The sequence below is a fragment of the Triticum dicoccoides genome, chromosome 2A (assembly GCF_002162155.2).
Source record: "Triticum dicoccoides isolate Atlit2015 ecotype Zavitan chromosome 2A, WEW_v2.0, whole genome shotgun sequence".
NCBI lineage: Eukaryota > Viridiplantae > Streptophyta > Magnoliopsida > Poales > Poaceae > Triticum > Triticum dicoccoides.
In genome coordinates this window covers 272,154,692-272,168,208 of record NC_041382.1, presented here as the reverse complement: position 1 = coordinate 272,168,208, position 13,517 = coordinate 272,154,692, and positions in this window count along the sequence as shown.

Genomic DNA, 13,517 nt, shown 5'->3' with positions numbered 1-13,517 from the left:
GGTGGGAGGGCGGGAAAAACAAAGGCAACTTGGACGGGGAACCGACGAATAACTTGAAGAGAGAATCACCAGTTGAAGTAATTGAGGAAGGAATGCTAAGGCTTCGCACAAGTAGGATGGATACTCGGTTATGGACTCCAGCTCCGAGAAGAAAAAGGGTGGGTGGGTGGGCAAAATAAAGATAGTTTTGGACGTGGAAAACAACGTCGTTGAGAAAGAACTGCGGATTGATCTCGCAACAGACAACGAGGGTCGAATGACTCAAGGAGAAGTGCGTGGATGAAAGAGCTAACATCGCAACGAACGAAAACTAACTATGTGATCCTAAAAAAATTGACAGGGAAGAGGAGTAGTTCAAAACACCTACGTCAAGATTTCTCACCAGAGCGACGAAAGGGCAGAGGAGTAAAAGTAGTCCTACTCTCCGGTATAACTAGACTCTGAGAAAGTTTTTTTCTAGACTCGACAATGGCCAAACTATACGATTAAACAAGGGGGCTCCTATGGTCGGTCGAGGATCTGATACCAACTTGACACGCCCAATATGCGACTCTATCCTAAAGGAACTCGAAGGTCCCACCAAGGATAGAAGCGCATATCGGAGATGCTTTTGCAAGGTGGATATCATTATATCGTACCATTACATAATAGTTGGCATACATACAAAAGGCAAACAATGCCACAAGAATACATCAATACATCATACATAGAACAACATACGACTATGGATGAAACACAAACAGAAACATCAAACGACATCCACCCTACTAGCCTAAGCTGCCGACTAGGAACCTAACCCAAAATCGACGACGAAGAAGAAGAACTTCAACACAAGCAAAACATTGCTCTCGCGTCAATGAACATCGCATTACCTGTACCTGCAACTGTTGGTGTAGTAATCTGTGAGGCACGAGGACTCAACAATCCCATTACCATGGGCATCAATACTAGAAAAGCTTAATGGGTATGGAAAGGATAAGTGGTGAGGTTGCGGCAGCGACTAAGCATGTATGGTGGCTAACTTATGAGTACAAGAATAAGATGAGAAACTACGCACGGTCGGAAACTAGTAATGACAAAGAAGTGATCCTGAACTACTTATGTTCAAACATAACCCAACCAGTCGTCCTCTCAAACTTCCCTGAACAGAGACAGTCACGGTTAGGCACGCAGTTGGTGTATTTTAAATGAGTTTACTTCAAGTCCACTACAACTGGATATTAACAAATTCCCATCTGCCACATAACCACGGGCACGACTCTCGAAAGTTTAAACCTTGTAGGGGTGTCCCAACTTAGGCCAAAGCTCACGATCCGCGGAGACAATCCTCCATCGCGGGACCCTCCGATCAAACTTGGAATCCCGGTGCACAAGACATTTCGACAATGGTAAAACAAGTCTAGCAAGACCTCCCGATGCATCGACCTAGTCTGATAGGAGTTGCACGATCTCGTTCTCAGGGTACACCGGATGGGACATCCTATGAGTAAAACCAGCCCTCGAGTTTCCCAGAGGTGGCCCCATAGTCTAACCGTTTGGGACCAACACCATCAGCACTGCCCCCCTGGTATGTAGAAAGAATCCTCGGGTTCATAACGCCCTATGCCAGTAAATTATTTAGTTCAAGTATTATTATGGCAAATGTTAAAACCAATGTTGGGCCTTGTTGGAAGGGTTTTATTCAAAGCGAACTGTCAAGAGGGCCCCATACCCCTCACCGTGTTAGGGACGCAAAATCAAGGAACATAACATCGGAATGACGAAAATTAGGGTGGCAAGAGTTGAACAAAACAACATGCATAAGGCCGAGCCTTGCACCCTTTACCAAGTACATAGATGCATTAATTAAATAAGAGATATTGTGATATCCCAAAAATATCCATGTCCGAACATGGAACAACCTACAACTGCACCTGCAACTAGCAACGCTATAAGAGGGTTCGAGCAAAGGGGTAACATAGCCAAACAACAGTTTGCTAGGTAGGGTAAAAGGTTAGAGGCTATCATGGAAATTTGTGAGGCTTGATAAACAAGTGGTAGGTAGTGCGACACAACGATAACATCAAGACAACTAGGATGGCAAAGATAATAGTGGTATCCAGGGTAACGATCATCTTGCCTGAAATCCCACTAGGAAGGAGACCGAATCCATGAAGAAGAAGATGAACCAACATAGTCAAACGGATCCTCACAATCTCAACATACCGGAACTATCAAGAAGAAGCAACACCGGAAAATAGCAAACAACATGGTAAACAAACATCACATAAACATGACATGATGCACAAACAAGTATGATCCATGTCCAGTTTAATGAGGCATGGCATGGCAAAGTGCAACAAACAATACTACAAAGTAAGTGGAGCTCAATATGCAATGAGTTGCATATTGATGAAACACCATAAAAATTATTTAGTTCATTCTCGTTTAGCTGCTCATCAATATTAAAAGTTGGTTAACATGGCAAGAGGTGAAGCATAATAAAGCTACACTATCTAACCAATCTAAATGGGGCCGGAAACAACAAACAACAAATCCGGAAAAATCCCCATATGCATATTTCAAAGTTTGTACTGTTCTGCCTAAAACACCATTTTAATGTTATTAAACAGGGAAATAAAGTGCACCAAGTTAATCTATGCATTTTTCTAGACAAGGTACATATATAGTTTATCAAATTCGGAGCTACGGTTATTAAGTTATGAAATAAACCATTTTAGCATATCATTTAACCAAATTAATACAAACAACAAGTTTCAACATTTTGACATGGATGAAAGTTGCATATTATAGAACTAGAGGAAATTCTAAGAATTTTACATATATTGTTTGTTTAATTTGGATGCATGCATATTTAATTATTGACAATTCGAAATGAGGGCATTTCTGCAAATAAGAATGCACTAGAAAATGCTAAAACACACAGAGTGGGAAAAAAATATGCACAGGCCTGAAGCATCACGGTGCAGTGGCCCAGTTGTGGATCCAGTCCATGTGGCTGTGCGTTCGGGAGAAATGCAGAGGCAAGAAGAAATTGGAGATACTGGGAATAGATCCCAGGACCTCCGGGTGGAGAATGGCTGCACTAGCCAGTAGGGTGGGTCGCTTGTAGTGATACGACAGGGGTTCGGCTGCAAATAAAACGATGACAGGAGTTGATCCACTCGAAGGCAAAATTTACAGAAAAATAGTAAGACCATGGGGAGTTGATCCCTGGACCTCAAGGATGGATGGTAGGGGTGCTAGCCACTAAGCTACAAGTGGTGTTGGTGACATAGTACGTGTCCTGCACGAACTGAATAGAATCAAGGCCAAGCCTTGCTTTTACCATGAACGCACGATGGACATGGCCGGCGCCGGGAGCCAACACCAGCGGCTGCAGGTCACCGGCGGGGTTGCGGAAATATACATGGGTGCGCGCGTGCATACGGCGAGTGGAGGAAAAAGGCCGAAGTTCGAGCATCAAGCTGGAGCTCGTCTCGGCTACGGCGTACAGCAATGCATGGGCGAGCATGGCACGACGATGACCACCAGGCTAGCGAGGAGATTGTGCTCAGTTGGGGAGCAATTGCTAATGGTTCATTCCAGCCGCAAGTCATGGCTTCGCCGACGGACGACAAAACTCCGGCGACGGCAGCGAGCGAAGGCAGTGGCTTCTGCAGCAGAAGGGCACCGACGTGGGTGCGGGATTTGCAGGGGAGTGCGGGTGCTACTGCATGTGTGCGGCTGCGGAGCAACAGCGGGTGCAGCACGAGCTCAAGGCTTTCGGTCATGGCGGCCAAGCATCGGGGTTGTGCATGCAAGCATTGGGCGAGGCAGGAGCTACAGCGGCGAGTGAGGCAGGGCAACGGGGCTCACGAGCAAGATGGGCATGTGCTGCGAGCGTGAGTGCGTGTGCGGTTGCATGCAAAGGTGAGTCAAGCAGAGGCTAAACATGAGGAACATCGAAGCAAGCGGTCACGAGCACATGCAAGAAGCACAAAAGAACAAGGAGGGCACATAAAACAGCGGGCGAGCTCGTCGGAGGAACACCGACGACCAAAACTCGCAGAGGAGGGCATCAAAAGATGCTGCACTACAAGGCGATCCTAAAGGTGCTACGGATGCATCGAAACATGAACGGGAACCTTGATACGTCTCCGTCGTATCTATAATTTTTTATTGTTCCATGCCAATATTATACAACTTTCATATACTTTTGGCAACTTTTTATACTATTTTTGGGACTAACATATTGATCCAGTGCCCAGTGCCAATTCCTGTTTGTTGCATGTTTTTTGTTTCGCAGAAAATCCATATCAAATGTAGTCCAAACGGGATAAAAATTGACGGATATTTTTTTTGGAATATATGTGATTTTTTGGAAGAAGAATCAACGCGAGATGATGCCCGAGGGGGCCACGAGGCAGGGGCACACCCTAGGGGGTCAGGCGCGCCCTTGGCCCTCGTGGCCACACCATAAGGCGATTGGTGCCCTTCTTTCGCTGCAAGAAAGCCAATATTCAGATAGAGATCATGTTAAAATTTCAGCACAATTGTAGTTACGGATCTCTGGGAATTTAAGAAACAGTGAAAGGGCGTAATCAGGAACGCAGAAATAGAGAGAGATAGAGAGACAAATCAAATCTCGGAGGGGTTCTCGCCCCTCCCATGCCATGGAGACCAAGGACCAGTGGGGAAACCCTTATCCCATCTAGGGAGAAGGTCAAGGAAGAAGAAGAAGGGGGGCTCTCTCCCCCTCTCTCCGGTGGCGCCAGAGCGCCGCCGGGGCCATCATCATCACCATAATCTACACAAACAACTTCACCGCCCTCATCACCAACTCTTCCCCCTCTTTGCAGTGGTGTAACCCCTCTTTTACCCGCTGTAATCTGTACTTAAACATGGTGCTCAACGCTATATATTATTTCCCAATGATGTATGGCTATCCTATGATGTTTGAGTAGATCCGTTTTGTCCTATGGTTTAATTGATGATCGTGATTGGTTTGAGTTGCATGTTTTATTATTGGTGTTGTCCTATGGTGCTCTCTGTGTCGCACAAGCATGAGGTATTCCTGCTGTAGGGTGTGGCAATACGTTCATGATTCGCTTATAGTGGGTTGCTTGAGTGACAGAAGCATTAACCCGAGTAAGGGGATTGTTGCATATGGGATAAAGGAGACTTGATGCTTTAATGCTATCGTTGGGTTTTATCTTAATGATCTTTAGTAGTTGCGGATGCTTGCTAGAGTTCCAATCATAAGTGCATGTGATCCAAGAAGAGAAAGTATGTTAGCTTATGCCTCTCCCTCAATTAATATTGCAATAATGATTATTGGTCTAATTATCGTTTGCCTAGGGACAAATAACTTTCTTGTGTGACAACAAGCTCTTTACTGAAACTAACTTAGTTGTGTCTTCATCTAAACAGCCCCTACTTTTTATTTACGCACTCTTTATTATCTTGCAAACCTATCCAACAACACCTACAAAGTATTTCTAGTTTCATACTTGTTCTAGGTAAAGCTAATGTTAAGCGTGCCTAGAGTTGTATCGGTGGTCGATAGAACTTGAGGGAATATTTGTTCTACCTTTAGCTCCTCATTGGGTTCGACACTCTTACTTATAGAAAGAGGCTACAATTGATCCCCTATACTTGTGGGTTATCAAGACCTTTTTCTGGCACCGTTGCCGGGAAGTTATAGCGTGGAGTGAATATTCTCGTGTGTGCTTGTTTGCTTTATCACTAAGTAATTTTTATTTGCTGTTCTAATTTTTTTCTCTATCTTTAATTATGGATATGGAAGACGGAATACCAAAAAAATTAGGTTTGCTTGCTACTCATGGAGATGGGGAACCTCCTAAAACCCTCAACGCTCATTATGTGAAAGATATTATGTACTACTTTGATAATCCTAAGAAAACCCCATTCAATTATATAATGGGAGACACGTTGGATCAACATGAATACTTTAGGGATTATCGCTTGACTCAAAAAAGGAAACTATTATGGGATCAAATTTATATGTTGCATTGGTATGCTCGGCAATTATGCTTGAGATATGATTATACTTGTTGCTCTAGGATGAAGGCTCCACACCTTTCGTTTTCATGCGAATTTAATGATAATGAAACCTTAGCTTCTTATGCTAATGGTATATATGATTACTATGATGTGGAAATAATAGAAGAATTCGTTGCTTTTATTGGTGCTTATGAAATTGAATCTTTGTTTAAAGAGTGAAAATCTTGATGATGATGTTTAGAGACCTGAAAATTTTGCTGTACTTAAATATAGCTATGAAAATTATGAATTCAATTCCGATATTGATGATTTTATTGAGAAAGTCTCCGCTGTCAGAGAAGAGACTAATATTTTGTAGGAGTCTATGGAAGAAGAAATTGATGAAACTGTGAGCTCATTGGATGAAAAAGACGATGAGGAGAGCGTAGAACAAAAGGAGGAAGAGAGGATTGGCTACCCGTGCCCACCTTCTAATGAGAGTAACTCTTCAACTCATACATTGTTTAATTTCCCTTCATGCTTTCCGAAGGATGATTCCTATGATGATTGTTATGATCCCATTTATTCTTTTGAAATATCCCTTTTTGATGATGCTTGTTATGCTTGTGGCCAAGATGCCCATATGAATTATGCTTATGGAGATGAACTTGCTATAGTTCCTTCTGTTAAACATGAAACTGTTGCTATTGCACCCATGCATGATAGTCATATTATCCATTTGAATTATCCCGGCTACACTATATCAGAGAAGTTTGCCCTTACTAAGGATTATATTGATGGGTTGCATTTCACTACTACACATGATGATTCTGATAGATATAATATGCCTGTGCTTTTTGCTCCTACTTGAAATTATTATGAGAGAGTAACTACATCTCCGCCTCTCTATATTTCCAATATGATAAAATTGCAAGAAACTTCTTATAATATGCATTGGCCTTTACTATGTGTGCATGAATTGTTCTTTTATGACATGCCTACGCATAGGAAGAGAGTTAGACTTCGTCATTACATCATATATGTTGCTTTGTGCTCACTACTAAGTCACAAATCATTGTTAATTAAAATTGGCTTTGATATACCTTGGGATCAGGGTGTATTCATTACTTGAGCACCTTATGCCTAGCTTAATGGCTTTAAAAAAAGCGCTGCCAGGGAGACAACCCGGAAGGTTTAGAGAGTCATTTATTTCTGTTGAGTGCTTTTATATAGTTTTAAAACAAAAAAAATAAAGAGGAGAACCCAAAACTTTTCAGAAAGGAAAGTGAAAGTGAGAGAGACAAGCATTGTTGAAGTGGGCGAGCTCCTTGAAGTTTGTTCATGCTCATGGAAACTTTGTGAATCTTAATTACAGAAACCTTTCAACAAAAATAATTATCCCCTTGTACCACTCCATTGTATTATAAAAATAATGTGCCAAGATTTGCCTTTAGGATGTTTACATTGCTTGTTGGTTTGTGCGGTGCAGAACAGAAACTTTGGCTGTAGTGCCTGATTTCACATTTTCTACTCGTACATTAAATGGTTCTGAAACTTTTTGATCTGTCCTTCGATACAAATTTTTTATTTTTCCTAATTTTTTTCAGAATTTTTGGAGTACCAAAAGTATGGTGAATGTACAGATTACTACAGACTATCCTGTTTAAGACAGATTTTGTTTTTGATGCATAGTTTGCTTCTTTTGATGAAACTATCAATTTCTATCAGTGGATTAAGCCATGGAAAAGTTATATTACAGTAGCTACAATGCAAAAACAAAATATGAATTGGTTTTCAACAGTACTTAGAGTAGTGAGTTGCTTTATTATACTAACGGATCTTACCAAACTTTCTGTTAAGTTTTGTGTGATTGAAGTTTTCAAATTTTCAGAGAGATCACGATGGATGAAAGAATAAGGAGTGGGAAGAGCGTAAGCTTGGGGATGCCTGAGGCACGCCAAGGAAATATTCAAGGACTCCCACGCAACCAAGCTTGGGGATGCCCCGGAAGGCATCCCCTCTTTCTTCTAACAATCATCATTAATTTTACTTGGAGCTATATTTTTATTTCTTCATGCGATATGTGCAAATCTTGGAGCATCTTTTGCATTTAGTTTTCATTTTTATTTTATGCACCATGCTGGTATGATATAGTCCATGGTTGATTTATAGAATGCTCATTGCACTTCACTTATATCTTTTGAGTATGGCTTTATAGAATTCTTCATGTGCTTCACTTATATCTTTTGAAGTTCGGATTGCCTGTGTCTCTTCACTTAGAAAACTGCCATTTGTAGACTGCTCTTTTGCTTCACTTATATTTGTTAGAGCATGGGCATATCTTTTGTAGAAAGAATTAAACTCTCTTGCTTCACTTATATCTATTTAGAGAGATGACAGGAATTGGTCATTCACATGGTTACTCATAAAATCCTACATAAAACTTGTAGATCACCGAATATGATATGTTTGATTCCTTGCAATAGTTTTGCAATATAAAGATGGTGATATTAGAGTCATGCTAGTGGGTAGTTGTGGAATGTAGAAATGCTTGTGTTTAAGTTTGTGATTCCTGTAGCATGCACGTATGGTAAGCCGTTATGTGATGAAGTTGGAGCATGATTTATTTATCGATTGTCTTCCTTATGAGTGGCGGTCGGGGACGAGCGATGGTCTTTTCCTACCAATCTATCCCCCTAGGAGAATGTGTGTAGTACTTTGTTTCAATGGCTAATATACTTTTGCAATAAGTATGTGAGTTCTTTATGACTAATGTTGAGTCCATGGATTATACGCACTCTCGCCTTTCCATCATTGCTAGCCTCTTCGGTACCATGCATTGCCCTTTCTCACCTAGAGACTTGGTGCAAACTTCGCCGGTGCATCCAAACCCAGTGATGCAATACGCTCTATCACACATAAGCCTCCTTATATCTTCCTCAAAGCAGCCGCCATACCTACCTATTATGGCATTTCCATAACCATTCCAAGATATATTGCCATGCAACTTCCATCATCATCATATACATGACTTGAGCATTTATTGTCATATTGCTTTGCATGATCGTAAGATAGCTAGCATGATGTTTTCATGGCTTGTCCATTTTTTGATGTCATTGCTATGCTAGATCATTGCACATCCCGGTACACCGCCGGAGGCATTCATATAGAGTCATATTTTTGTTCTAGTATCGATTTGTAATATTGAGTTGTAAGTAAACGAAAGTGTGATGATCATCATAATTATTAGAGCATTGTCCCATGCGAGGAAAGGATGATGGAAGTTATGGTTCCCTCACAAGTTGGGATGAGTCTCCGGACTTACAAAATAAATTAAAGAGGCCAAAGAAGACCACAAATATATATATATATATATATATATATATATATATATATAAAGAGGCCAAAAAAGCCCACCAAAAAAAAGAAAAGAAAAAAACAAAAAATGAGAGAAAAAGAGAGAAGGGGCAATGTTACTATCCTTTTACCACACTTGTGCTTCAGAGTATCACCATGTTCTTCATATAGAGAGTTTCTTGAGTTATCACTTTCATGTACTAGTGGGAATTTTCATTATAGAACTTGGCTTGTATATTCCGATGATGGGCCTCCTCAAATGCTCTAGGTCTTCATGAGAAATCAAGTTGATGCACACCCACTTAGTTTCTAGTTTGAGCTTTCATACACTTATAGCTCTTAGTGCATCTGTTGCATGGCAATCCCTACTCCTCGCATTGACATCAATTGATGGGCATCTCCATAACCCCTTGATTAGCCGCGTCGATGTGAGACTTTCTTCCTTTTTGTCTTCTCCACACAACCTCCATCATCATATTCTATTCCACCTATAGTGGTATATCCATGGCTCATGCTCATGTATTGCGTGAAAGTTGAAAAGGTTTGAGGACATCAAAAGTCTGAAACAATTGCTTGACTTGTCATCGGGGTTGTGCATGATTTGAATATTTTGTTTGGCGAAGATGGAGTATAGCCAGACCATATGATTTTGTAGGGATAACTTTCTTTGGCCATGTTATTTTGAAAAGACATGATTGCTTTATTAGTATGCATGAAGTATTATTGTGTTAATGTCAAATGATAAACTATTGCTTTGAGTCACTCGTGTCTTACTATTCATGCCATGATTAGATTACATGATCAAGATTATGCTAGGTAGCATTCCACATGAAAAAATATCTTTTTTATCATTTACCTACTCGAGGACGAGCAGGAATTAAGCTTGGGGATGCTGATACGTCTCCATCGTATAAATGATTTTTGATTGTTCCATGCGAATATTATACAACTTTCATATACTTTTGGCAACTTTTTGTACTATTTTTTGGACTAACATATTGATCCAGTGCCCAGTGCCAGTTCATGTTTGTTGCATGTTTTTTGTTTCGAAGAAAAATGTCACAACCTAGCTAGTCATGCATTAGAGTGTTGCATCATGTTTACTCTTTCATCAGAAACTTGAAATGGGGATGACAGAACCCCCAGTCCCCTCTGAAACCAACTAGGGTTTACTAAAATAATTTTCAATGAACCTGAAATGCCCTTCTAAAATGTCCATCATTTTTGTCTTGGTTCAGAACCTCTGCCAAAAGTGGTGCACATTTTCCTAGGCCATCTTAGGGTTTTTGAATTAAATCATAAATATTTGAATTTGGGCATTTAAAATAATATAAAATATTTAAATGCTCAAATATCTCCAAACTAAAATGTTTCATGTTGGAAATAATCCAACTATGGGCTAGGAATAGTTTGGTGATTTTTGAACTTGCCTAGGTATTTTATTTAATTCAACAAAGTTGCAGATATATTAAATAAAACAGAAACAGAAATAAAAAAAGGGGGAAAACTTACCTGGGCTCCTCCACTGTGCGGCCCAGCCAGCTGGCCGGCCCAGCCAGCAGCGGCCCAGCCCACCACTGCAGCTCTCCATCGTCTTCCTCCCCTCGCCCCGAAGCTGCTGCGTGCTCGCGCGCGCACGGCCGCGCGGCCACCTCCTGCTTGCCGACGCGCTCCTGGCCGCGTGGACGACTCCCGCAGGCCGTCCCGATCCCCCCTGCTCTCTCTCACTCTCCCCCGGCTCTCCCCTCCTCTCCCTCGCTCTCTCTCTCACACGGCCGAACACCACCGTCGCCGCCGTTCGCCATAGCAGCCATCTCCGACCACCCCTCGCTCCCCCGACTAGCTCAGGAGCTCCGCCTCGACTCCCTCTTCCTCCCCACCGCTCCACAGCTCCCCGGAAGCCCTGCATCGCCGCCACGTCGCCGTTCCCCTCTTCGGGCTCCGACCACCGTCGCCGTCGAATTCGCCGTCTCCAGCGCGTCCCCGAGCCCGCTTCGACGGCCACTGCAACCGCGGTGAGCTACGCCACCGTTTCCCCCTCTCTTTTCCCTCGTTCCCTCACCGTAGCCACCTCCCCACCACGGCCGAACCTCCGCCGTCGCCGAGCTCGCCGTCGACGCAGCTCCGGTGACCATTTGGTCACCCCGGCGAGTCCAACGAGTTCGCAAGACCCCGTAGAGCATCCCTAGTGCCTCGCTTTGCTCGACTTCGAGCTCCAGCACCGTTCCCGTGCACGACCGAACCCCGGCGGCCGCAGCTGAGCTCGCCGCCGTCGACTCCGGCCACCCCGACCCCAACGGGCTCCGCCAAGAGCTGCGGGTTGGCCTCAGCTCCACTCCGGTGGTCTCCGCGGTCCGTTTGGTGGCCGAAATGACCAAAACCACTTCCGCCGCCGCGTCGGGCTCGCCGGCGACTAAACGCCGGCAGCCGACATTAACTTTGACCATGGGTGGGCCCTGGTTGACTCCCCTGAGTCAATGACAGGTGGGGCCCAGCCCTGTTAATTAAACAGGATTAGTTTTAATTAAGTTTTAATTAAATTAATCACCCTGACATGCGGGACCCACTGTCAGGTTTGACCTGGACCAGTTCCGTTGACCTGCTGACGTCACACTGACGTCAGGCTGACGCAGTAATTGATTTTCTGGATTTAATTTAAATCAGGAAATTCCAGAATATTATTTAAACTTCAAAAATTCATAACTTTTATTCTGTAACTCCAAATTGGACAAATTATATATGAAAAATGATCAGAAAAATCCAATCTATCCATCTGTACTATTTTCATGCATGATCAAACAAGTTAAATTGATGTTTTAAGAAGAACAAGGAAAAGCACTTTAAAAGGCCATATTTGAATTTGAAATTTGAATCTTTGATTCAAATTTGTTCAAACCCTTCTGGCTTTAGTTGCATTAGCCCAATACACTCATATTGCCATGTTTCATGCATGCATCATATTGTTGCACATTGTTTGGTGATGTTGTGTATCGGTGCTCTCTGCGGCAGGTTCTGTCCCTGAAGAGTACCCTGATTACCCTAACGAAGGACCGTATCAGTGCATCGAACCATCAGGCAAGCAACCAACCATTTGATCATATCGATACAATCCCATGTTCTCGCTCCTGCTCTCTTTTACTGCATTAAGACAACGCGTTTCAAACTGCTGTGTGCTACGGTAGTTGAACCCATTTCCTCTGCATGACCTGTCATTGCCACAGTAACTAGATGAAACCCACTAGCATGTGTAGGAGTTGCTTGAGCCATATGTATGTGTTGTTCCTACCTTGCTATGCCTGCTATGCTTAGAGTCGTGTCAGGTCTGGTTCATCTGGGTGATGGGCTGGAGTGAAATGATTATGTCGGTAATGAGAGTGGTGTGGTGAACACGATTTGGTAAAGGTATCGATGAAAGGCCATGTAGGAGTACATGGTGGGTTGTTTCATTGAAGCCGACCTTAAGCACTGAGATCTGTATGCGTGATTTAAGATACAGCTACTACCATGCATTGGGCCCTGAAATATGACCCCGCTCGACTTCTTATTCACCCTAGCTCTCTGTCTAGGAGTTGCAAGTAGTTTCTGGTGTTTGTAGCCTACTGGAGGCCGTGGACAGCGCTGACCGTAGGGGTGGGCTGTGATGCGGTAGGTACGTGGCACGGTGTACCGAATACCCGTTAGGTATCTCGGGAACCCTGTTCACATCGTTCGGGGCCGTATGGGAAACCTCGGCCGGACTCCCTGTGGATGGAACCTGAATAGGCGATAAACCTGGACTAGAGGCTTAAGTGTTTAGGTAGGTCGTGGTCTACACCCACGTCGGCTTTCGCTTGAAGTCTGCCGAGCACATGTCGTGTGCAGACGCTAAGTGGTGGAAACATGTATGAAGAAGTACACCCCTGCAGGGTTAACATGATCTATTCGAATAGCCGCGTCCGCGGTAAAGGACTACTTGGTTGCCTATACAGTTCATAGACAATGTAAATGGAAACTACTAAAAGCCTCAAGATAAGTGTGAGTGCCGAGGATGGCTCTTCCGTAGGAAGACGGAGGTGGATCCTCGGTAGTGTATTGAATTGGTGAGTAGTGGACTCGTGTGCGCAAAACCATTTCAAGTTGGAGTGTCGTAGGTTAGCCTAGCCAAGAGTCAAAGCTGGCTTGCTGCAATAACTCCA